The sequence below is a fragment of the Pelobates fuscus genome, chromosome 4, assembly GCF_036172605.1.
Source record: "Pelobates fuscus isolate aPelFus1 chromosome 4, aPelFus1.pri, whole genome shotgun sequence".
Taxonomy (NCBI): domain Eukaryota; kingdom Metazoa; phylum Chordata; class Amphibia; order Anura; family Pelobatidae; genus Pelobates; species Pelobates fuscus.
The window spans coordinates 268,270,798-268,281,734 of NC_086320.1; positions in this window are offsets into that span (position 1 = coordinate 268,270,798).

Below are 10,937 nucleotides of genomic sequence, written 5' to 3' on the forward strand. Positions count from 1 at the left end.
ATGATTTAAAAAAGCATATATATATATATATATATATATATATATATATATATATATTGTTTTTTTTTAAATATAGTTATATTTCTACAATAGGAATATATATTTATCTGAAAAAAAATTTATTCTGGCTCTGACATAAAATTAAAAAATCACAGGATTTTTTACATTTTAATTTTTTATATATGTATATATATTTTAAAAACAATAAAAATAAAATAAAAATCATGTGCTTTTGTTTAATTTTATGTCAGAGACAGAATAAAGCTTTTGTCAGATTGAGATCTCTGTAGTTGACACATATTCCTATGTTTGTGTTAGCTGTAATACTTGATGACTAAGTCACATAGACACTGGCAACGAGCCTGTGTTTCCCACCAGATATCCAAAGATCTATGTCCTTTGGTGCCCTAATGACAGAATGTCTATGAGCTCATCTGATAAAGCTCTTGCAGAATTTCTGGCAAGCAGCTTCCCTTAGTACTGCTAAAAGAGAAACACCCCACTATGGAATGTATCTTAAAGCGTGCCTTCCCCAGTTATAATTAGCTGGGATCCTCTATCACAACTGGAAACCTTCGCAAATGACCCCGCTTTGACCTGTTTATACATCTGTTGCAAGATGATTCTGACCAAATTCTGACCTTCTCCTACAATAGTTGATTCCTATTTATAGAAAGAGCTAAAAATGGACCCGGTTTCAAGATACTTTATATAGCTGTAGTAAGAGTGAGATAAACATCAACATGAAAATAGAAATCAGTTGATTTCTATTTTAGATAAGGAAGCAGCACTAACTTTGGATCCTATTTGCTGAATGTTATGAATGTGCCTTTGTGATGACCTCAAAGAGAAACAAGGAGAAAGATGAAACAGTGTACATAAGACGAGTATAGAGCAGTGATTCCTAACCTTTTTGTGTATTCCTTGGCAGCCTTGTTCCATAAATTGTACCTCTCAAATTTAATTTTTTTAATTTACTAATTTTCATCTACACATCTCATACCACTAACATTAATCCAAATATGAGCATACTGATATTCTTGATAGAAACCTTTTCTCTCTCCAATCATATTCACATTATTACCACCATAAGCACATATCTTAAATTGGAAAACCAATTCTTATACACCATGGCCTCCTCTGTTGCTATAACTCATTTGCCGAGTGCTGGTGGAGAGTTTTAAAATACAGCCCTCATACCCCCAGCTCACAAAGTTAAAAAGTCCACCAATCACTATACTGCAAAACAAAAAACATGTCAAAATTCCTATTCCTTATGCTACTTGCCCTTGCAAATGATGTGTAGTCTAACCCTTGTCCCCTTGCAGATTCCAGTCCTAGTATCTCAACTAAAAATAACCACAATAGCTGCAACATGGTTGCTCTCTAAACTGCATGCACTACAAGTTTGGTGTCCCTATTACAAACCAAAAATCATTGTGTTCTCAACAAAAATACCTGACTCTGCCATTGCAGCACATAGGTATTCGTGCTTTAGAAATGACAGAGCAAAGAGAGTAGAAGGCATTGTTATTTATGTTGACAAGTTCGTAAATTTCACCCCTTTAAAAAAACTATAGCTCCCTACCACCTTTGATTTTCTTTCTGATCAATCAAGAACCCATTCAGTAAACTGAGTATTGTTGCTGGAATCTACCGCCCACCTAGGTCTCCTGTGCATTTCTTTCTGACATAACCCAACTTAATGAAACCATGGCTCAAAACCAAAAGAGTAAACTGTTGGTTTTTAAAGTTTTTAATATTGATTGGTGGAACCCTAAAAATAATAAATCATGTTTACTGTTTAAGACTTTGCAGCTAACACAATTAATTTCCTCCCAGACTTGCATTAGTATAAAACGTACTAACCATTCTTTGCTAGATTGGAATCTCATCACTTGTCCTGATAGAATCCAGGAGGTGGAAGTTCTCCCTAACCGTTTCAGTGACCGTCTAGTGTACTGCATATGCAAAATAAAGGCCACTAAATCCCCTCCCAAGAATATAATCACGAGATCCATCAAGAAATGTAACCTTGAATCCTTTCTAAACAATCTCAAGAACCTACTATGGCACAGATTATGACTAATCCCAGATCTAGACTCTTGCGAGTGTGACAAACTCCCCTTTTTCAGTGAATATGCCACAAGTTTTTGGAGGGGCCTGTTTGCCAGCCTCCTACCCTGTGACTATGGCCCCTGCAATAGAACTGGCTAATATAACTCAAACAGGCTCTGTTCATGCAATTGGAACTATATGGTTTGTTTACCGAACAACCGCACAAATAGAGACCACCAGTGGCGTACACATGACCCATGGGGCCCTGGTGCGAAAATTGATCCGTGCCCCCCCGCGCTTACTCTGCGCAGGCCGGGGCCGCAACACATGGCGGCAGGCACCTGGTTGCAGGGCTGCGACCCCTGCGACCGCGGTATGTACGCCAGTGCATACAGATGCACACACTTAAAGGACCACTACAGACACCCAGATCACATCAGCTCAATGAAGTGGTCTGGGTGCCAGGTCCCTCTAGTTTTAACCCTGCAGCTGAAAACATAGCAGTTTCAGAGAAACTGCTATGTTTCACTGAGGGTTAATTCAGCCTCCAGTGGCTGTCTCATTGACAGCCTCTAGCGGAGCTTCCGCGATTCTCACTATAAAATCACTGTGAGAATACACTGAACATCCATAGGAAAGCATTGAGTAATGCTTTCCTATGGGCGGTTTGAATGCACGCGCGGCTCTTGCCGCGCATGTGCATTCGGGGGTGAGAGGCGGATGGATCCACAGCGCCAAGGGAGTCCGGCGCTGGAGAAAGGTAAGTGCTGTAGACACACACACACACTGTCACGAACAGACGCATACACACTAGCTGACAGAGACACACTCAGCGACAGACATACATACACACTCACTAACAGACACACACAGTAACACACTAAGTAACACACACACAGTAACACACTAAGTAACACACACACACACTAACACACACACACACACTAACACCAACACCAACACCAACACACACACACCAACACACACACACTAACACCAACACACACTAACACCAACACACACTAACACCAACAAACACTAACACCAACTCCAACACACACTAACACCAACACACACTAACACCAACACACACTAACACCAAAACACACTAACACCAAAACACACTAACACCAAAACACACTAACACCAACACCAACACACACTAACACCAACACACACACATGTTTTTTTTAATACATTTAATCCCCCCAGCCTCCTTACCTTTTGCAGTGCTGAGGGGATTCCCTGGGGTCTAGTGGTGTCACCCTCTCCCCTGAGTGCTTCCTCTTCAGCTCCCTCGCGCGCCGCGTACTGATGCCGTAGCCGGAATATGACGTCATCTTCCGGCTCCGGTATCAGTGCGGTGCGGTAGGGAGCTGAAGAGGGAGCACACAGGGGAGAGTGCTCCCTCGCGCGCCCGCAGGACCGGCTGCCCGGTGACAGCAGGGCCAGCCTCAGCCTGGCCACAGTGACATACATACGCAGCCGCGACCCCTGCGACCCCGGTATGTACGCCACTGGAGCCCAACCTGGAGCTTGTTAACACCTATTAACAATTTGGAACGTTTCTCACTGCAGTGTTCAAATTGTTCGCCTGGGTGGCCGCGATTCCTATGAACAACCACGAGGTGGCAGCCATCTTGTTCACATGAACGCAGTGTCAGGGACCAGGAACCAGACAGAGACAGAAGTAGATGCAAACACACCTTTATTAATAAATAACAAATAATTAACAAAAGAAAAGTCCAGGAATCAAGCAGGGGTCAGTAACCAGAGCGGGTAGTCAGACAAGCCAGGATCAGGAGCACGGAGAGCAGCGGAGTCAGGAACAAGGCCGGGGTCAGGAACCAGGAGCAAACAGGAAACACAGGAACAAGGAGACTTCTGGGAAACAGGAAACCACGCAAGGGCAAGGAGGTTCTGGGCTTAGCTGCTTAAATAGGCAGAACTGATTAGCAGCAGGGTTGATTACTACTCACAGGTGAGTAACCGTGGCAACAAGCAGAAGGAGCTGATAGTAATTGCAGCTGAAACTCAATCACTGAAACAGAAAAGGGTTGCTGTTTAAAACAGCAAGGAAACCCTGACAGTACCTCCCCCTCAACGACTCCCTCCATCTCTGTTGGTGGGTCCGGGCTTCATGGGGAAGCGGGCGTGATATGAACGAAGGAGGGATGGTGCATGGACATCAGAGGCTGGAACCCAGGAGCGTTCCTCTGGACCGTATCCTTTCCAGTGCACCAAGTATTGGATCTGTCCTCTGAAGACCCGTGAGTCAATGATGCTGCGTATTTCATATTCCTCATGATTGTCAATCAGAACAGGACGTGGACGTGGCACTGAGGTGGTGTAACGATTACAAACCAATGGTTTCAAGAGGGAAACATGGAAAACATTTGAGATGCGCATGTTAGCAGGAAGGTCAAGTGCGTAAGCTACAGGGTTAACCCTTCGAAGTATGCGAAATGGCCCAACGTATCGGGGTGCCAGTTTTTGTGAGGGAACACGGAGGCGTAGGTTGCGGGAAGACAGCCAGACCCTCTCTCCGACCTGATAGGTAGGTGCAGGAAGGCGTCTGCGGTCGGCCTGGAGTTTGTAGTTCTGCATTGCGCGTTGCAAAGAACTCTGGACCTGCACCCAAGTGGAACGGAGTTCCCTGAGATGTTCCTCCAATGCCGGTATCTCCTGTGGCAAGAACGTATCAGGCAACATGGACGGTTGAAACCCATAGTTTGCCAGGAATGGGGATAGCCGGGAGGAGGCATTAATCGCACTATTGTGGGCAAACTCCGCCCAGAGTAGCAGATCAGACCAGTTGTTCTGGTGGTCAGAAATTTAGCAACGCAGAAACTGTTCCAGTGTTTGGTTAGCTCGTTCCGCTGCACCATTGGATTGCGGGTGGTAGGCCGAGGAGAAGGAAAGCTGAATTCCCATTTGCGTACAAAAAGCTCTCCAAAATCTGGACACGAACTGGCTACCCCTATCTGAGACTATCACTTTGGGTAACCCATGCAAACGAAAGATCTCCCGACCAAAAATTGTTGCAAGTTCCTGGGAAGTTGGTAGTTTTTTCAAGGGAATGCAATGCGACATCTTCGAGAATCGGTCAACAACCATGAGAACGACTGTATTGCCACGGGAGACCGGAAGATCTACGATAAAATCCATGGACAAGTGGGTCCAGGGTCGTTCACCATTAGGTATGGTTTGCAGGAGACCCACTGGAGGGCGTCGTGGGGTTTTATTTTGAGCGCACACAGGACAGGCAGCTACAAAAGCGGTGACATCCGAACGGAGACTAGGCCACCAAAATTGCCGGGATACGGACCAGATTAACTGGTTTTTGCCTGGATGTCCAGCTGCTTTGGGGTCGTGGTATGTACTCAATAGTTTCGTACGGAGGTTAATAGGTACAAAACAACGGCCATTAGGTTTCTCTGGAGGAGCATTACTTTGTGCAGCCAGAATCTCCTCGCCTAGGGGTGAGGTGAGGTTAGTACGGATGGTTGCCAGTATATGGTCCGGAGGAATCACAGGAGTAGGGGTTATCTCCTCTCTAGATGGAGGGGAGAACTGTCGAGACAAGGCATCAGCCCGAATGTTTTTTGTACCGGGCAAGTAAGAAACCACATAATTGAATCTTGATAGGAAGAGAGCCCATCTAGCTTGCCGGGGGGAAAGTAGCTTAGCTTCAGAAAGATATGTTAGATTCTTGTGGTCTGTGAGTATGAGGATTGGCACTGAAGTACCCTCAAGAAGGTGCCTCCATTCTTTGAGAGCTAAAATTATGGCTAGAAGTTCTCTATCACCAATCTGGTAATTGCATTCCGCCGAGTTCAATTTCCTCGAGAAATACCCGCACGGATGCCTGGAGCTCTCTGGGTTAGGACGTTGAGACAGGAGGGCGCCCACTCCTGTCTCAGACGCATCGACCTCAAGAATGAATGGTAAGGCAGGGTTAGGGTGTGCCAGTATAGGAGCAGCAGCAAAGGCGACTTTGAGAGACTCAAAGGCAGTAATGGCTTCCTGTGACCAATGCTGTGGATCAGCATCTCTCCTGGTCATGTCCGTGAGAGGTTTAACCAAGGAAGAAAAGTTGCGTATGAACTTCCGATAATAATTGGCGAAGCCCAGAAAACGTTGTATAGGGCGAAGACCCGTAGGTCGAGGCCATTTTAGTACAGCCGAAAGTTTCTCCGGATCCATAGAGAATCCAGCATCTGAGATAACATATCCCAAGAATGTGACCTGTTTGCAGTGAAACTCACATTTCTCCAATTTGCAGAACAGATTATTCTCTCTAAGTCTCTGTAGAACACGGAAACGTCTGCGTGATGGTTCTCGAGAGATGTGGAATGGATCAGAATATCATCAAGATAAACCACCACACATTGCTGCAGCATATCTCCCAGGACGTCATTTATAAATTCTTGGAAAACCGCCGGAGCATTGCAAAGACCAAAGGGCATTACTAGGTATTCGTAATGGCCGCTCCTGGTGTTAAATGCGGTTTTCCATTCGTGGTCCTCTTTTATCCGGACGCGATTATATGCCCCTCTCAGATCAAGTTTGGTGAAGACCGTTGCTCCCTTGAGGCGGTCAAATAACTCCGTGATTAATGGAATGGGGTAGGCATTCTTAATAGTAATGCGATTGAGACCCCTATAGTCGATACAGGGTCTCAACTCGCCATCTTTTTTCTTTACAAAGAAAAAGCCGGCCCCGGCAGGAGAAGATGACTTCCGAATAAAACCCTTAGACAGTGCATCGGTAACATACTCCTCCATGGCTCGATTCTCTGCTACAGACAGTGGGTAAATCCGGCCCCGGGGAGGATTGGTACCCGGTTGGAGTTCGATACCACAGTCATACGGACGGTGTGGTGGCAGAACGCTGGCTTGACCCTTGTCAAATACATCTTGGAATTCTTGGTACTCAGCGGGTAAGGAAGAGGCCGAACATGCGCCCAAAACTTTGACCGGTTTCTGGAGACAGGACAATGTGCATTGCTGGGACCATGATAATATCTCAGCTTTGCGCCAATCAATTGTGGGGTTATGCTTCTGTAACCAAGGGTATCCCAAAACAACCTGGCAATATGGAGAGGAAATGACCTGGAATTGGATCGTCTCATGATGTAGAGCCCCTACAGCCAGAGATATGGGCACGGTTTCTTGGTTCACGTGAGTTGGCTGTATTGGTCTGCCATCGATGGCTTCGAAGGCTAGTGGGAAGTTGCGAGACTGTAAGGTTATAGAGTGCTTTGCTGCAAATGCACAATCTATAAACAAGCCTGCGGCCCCAGAATCAAGAAATGCCCGGGTCTCAATGGATGAATCAGGCCAGGAGAGGATAATAGGCACCAAGGGTTTGCCCACACATATCTCTGGGTCTGCAGAAAGACCACCCAAGATCTGCCCCTGACAGTATCTTGGGTGCGGACCCTTTGCCGGACGGATCGGGCAAAACTTTAACATGTGACCATGGTGTCCGCAGTATAGGCACTGGCCCTCCCTCCTCCTAAAGGCTCTCTCCTCGACCGAGAGGCGTGAGAAGCCTAACCGCCTTGGCTCCACACAGACAGAGGACTCAGGCCCAGGAGGCATGGGAGGTGAGGGAGGTTTGGGTGGGCAAGAAAAGCTTGGTGCCAAATATACAGGAGGCCTCCGCAGGCGCTCCTTGGATGAGGATCTCTCTCGGAGTCTGATGTCAATGAGGGTGACAAATGAGATCAGTTCCTCGAGATCTTTAGGTAACTCTCTGGCTGCAATCTCATTTTTAAACACATCGGAGAGACCCTGTGCAAAGGCAGCCACGAGAGTCTCGTTGTTCCAGTCACCCTCTGCTGCCATGGTACGGAATTCACTGGCATACTCAACAATAGTTTTTGTGCCCTGAGCATTAGGCATGAGTAGTTCGGCAGTAGGGGTGGAGCGAGCTGGAATATCAAAAACCCTTTTAAAGGACGCAACAAATTCAGGGTAATTGTAAATAATAGGCCTCTCTGCCTCCCAGAGAGGTTTTGCCCAAGCTAGGGCCTTTCCAGACAGCAAAGAAATCATGAAGTGAACTTTGTCACTGTCTGTAGGAAATGCCTGGGGCAGGATTTTAAGGTATCCTTTAACCTGATTTATAAATTCTCTGCACTGAGCTGGGTTGCCCCCAAAATACTGAGGGAGCGGGACAGACCCAGTCATTTCTCTAGCCGCTACAGGTTTGGAGGCTACAACCGGTGCTAGAACAGGAAGTGAGGCAGAGGCGGCCGCAATCGCAGGCTGGCCGGGTACTGGATCCAGATGGGCATACTGGTCCAAATGGTGGTTCTGCTGGTCCCACTGGGTAAGCAGGTTAGGTATAGGTGTCTTGCCTGTACCATCTGTATTCATGGCCCTTGCGTAATGTCAGGGACCAGGAACCAGACAGAGACAGAAGTAGATGCAAACACACCTTTATTAATAAATAACAAATAATTAACAAAAGCAAAGTCCAGGAATCAAGCAGGGGTCAGTCACCAGAGCGGGTAGTCAGACAAGCCAGGATCAGGAGCACGGAGAGCAGCGGAGTCAGGAACAAGGCCGGAGTCAGGAACCAAGAGCAAACAGGAAACACAGGAACAAGGAGACTTCTGGGAAACAGGAAACCACGCAAGGGCAAGGAGGTTCTGGGCTTAGCTGCTTAAATAGGCAGAACTGATTAGCAGCAGGGTTGATTACTACTCACAGGTGAGTAACCGTGGCAACAAGCAGAAGGAGCTGATAGTAATTGCAGCTGAAACTCAATCACTGAAACAGAAAAGGGTTGCTGTTTAAAACAGCAAGGAAACCCTGACACGCAGGCAGCAGTGTTTGGGAATGAATCTCATGGAACTGAAATGAGATCATCTTGCACCTTAATGAAGTTTCAGCTCATGTTTGGGGGATTGGAGAACTACATACGCCATGGCGAACGCGAACAAGCTATGTTCGCCAGGAACTATTCGCCAGGGAACTATTCAGGACATCTCTAAGCTTGTTTTTTTTTTTATCTTTTTTTTTTTTTTAACTGAGGCATAACCAAATATCTTTGAATTGCTAAACCATGTATATTGTGTTTTGATTCTTTACACACGTCATGTCATTATACTTACCTCAGTAAAAAAAGAAATTGACAATAAGAATAGTTTTAATAATCACAGTGTGTCCAAATAGATGAACTCTGCAAGATGATATAAAAACCTTTCTACAGGTCATCTTCATTATATCATATTGCAACCCTATCTTTCATGTGGACAAGCAAACAGTCAGTGAGGGAACTCATCAACATCATTCAATCAATGCATACCATATGTTATACAAACTAGAGGAGTAAAAGAGGTCATGAAAAAGAATAGGGTACGATATATTCCCTTTTCTTACTCTAAAACATCACTGAACCTCATTTTTAGTTCACCATGAAACTGTCTCCTTATTATCTTATCTTAGATATCGTATGTTACGAACACTAGTAGTTATGGTACCTTGTTCGCCTATTCCTCCCAAACTGCAGAGCCTTAGTGATTATAGCTGCAGTTCAGGTGTAGTTATGAATAGTTACAGAAGAATGCAGCTTCCAATACGTTTCTCCCCAGCCAGTAGTTAGTTACCCAAACATGAGCCTAGACTTTATGAAGGGTACAACAGGAATTGGTTTATTGATGCCACACTGGCTTTTATGCAAGTCCCCATGCAGGAGGGTATCCCATCTGGACCTTGTTGGGCACCAGGACACACACCAATAAAATTACATGAACAAAGTTAAACACTCCCACTGCAAACATATAATCCCCTCCTCTCTGCCTGTAAGATAATTAGGTAAGCTAAAGGATAACCCAATTATCACCAGACAGAAAAAACATATTTTCACCAAAACTTAGAATGTGTCAGGGTGGCAGTCCTTTGCCCGGGACCCAGACACTGTCTGGGCGGTGGTGCGAGGACCGGGACCCAGTATGCCTGATGTTCAGAGTAGGAGTCACAGTGTGGAGATGGATTAGCAGGGTCTGGTGCAGGGTAACTACACGCCCCCTGGTGTTGAGCACCAACGTTTGTGTAGCCACAAACCAGAACCCTGATGCAGCTTCAGCGGATCCCAGGAACTAGGAGCTTGGAATTAAAGCAGACCTCCCAGGAGCTGAATAGGGAGGCTCTGCAGCAGGAGTGTATCCAGTACAGAAACAAGACGAGCTAGGAAAGGCACCAAACATGAAAACAAGACAAAACTAGGAGAACCCAGAACCGGAGAACGATAGGAAGCTAAACCCAGAACATGTACACAAGACATGAGGGAATATGAACATAACATGGGCATGACTGGACAGAACTGTACATGGACTGGGTATACAAACTAAAACAAGACAAGATAAGATAGGCAAAAGAAGAGGAGAAATAACTAAGCACTATATATGCAAATCATGGGGATTTAGTTACATTATATGATCATACATTGCATAAGCCTGCCAACAATGCCAATGTACCCCATATCTGGCAGATCCTACACTACCTAATGTATGCTAAAACAACCAAAGAAGACATATATAGCACTTACCTGCAAGAAAGGGCAGAAGCCTTGAGCAGCTGCCTGCAGGAACACTGAAACCCAGAACCCCAGTATAAAGAAAACCAGACATAGAAAACTAAAAAAATTGTAAAAAGAGTACTGGATACCAGAAGCCATTGCCAGCATGATCCGCAGCTAGGAACAGGATGTGACAGAATATACCCTAACACATACGGTATCCCCATAAATGACATATCCACTGATAGCCCTGACCTGGGTGACCAACATATTCAAAAATCACCCAGATCGGTTCAGGGTTTTTCGAAAAGTATGGAAGTCATATTTTACTGACCGCACACGAGGCT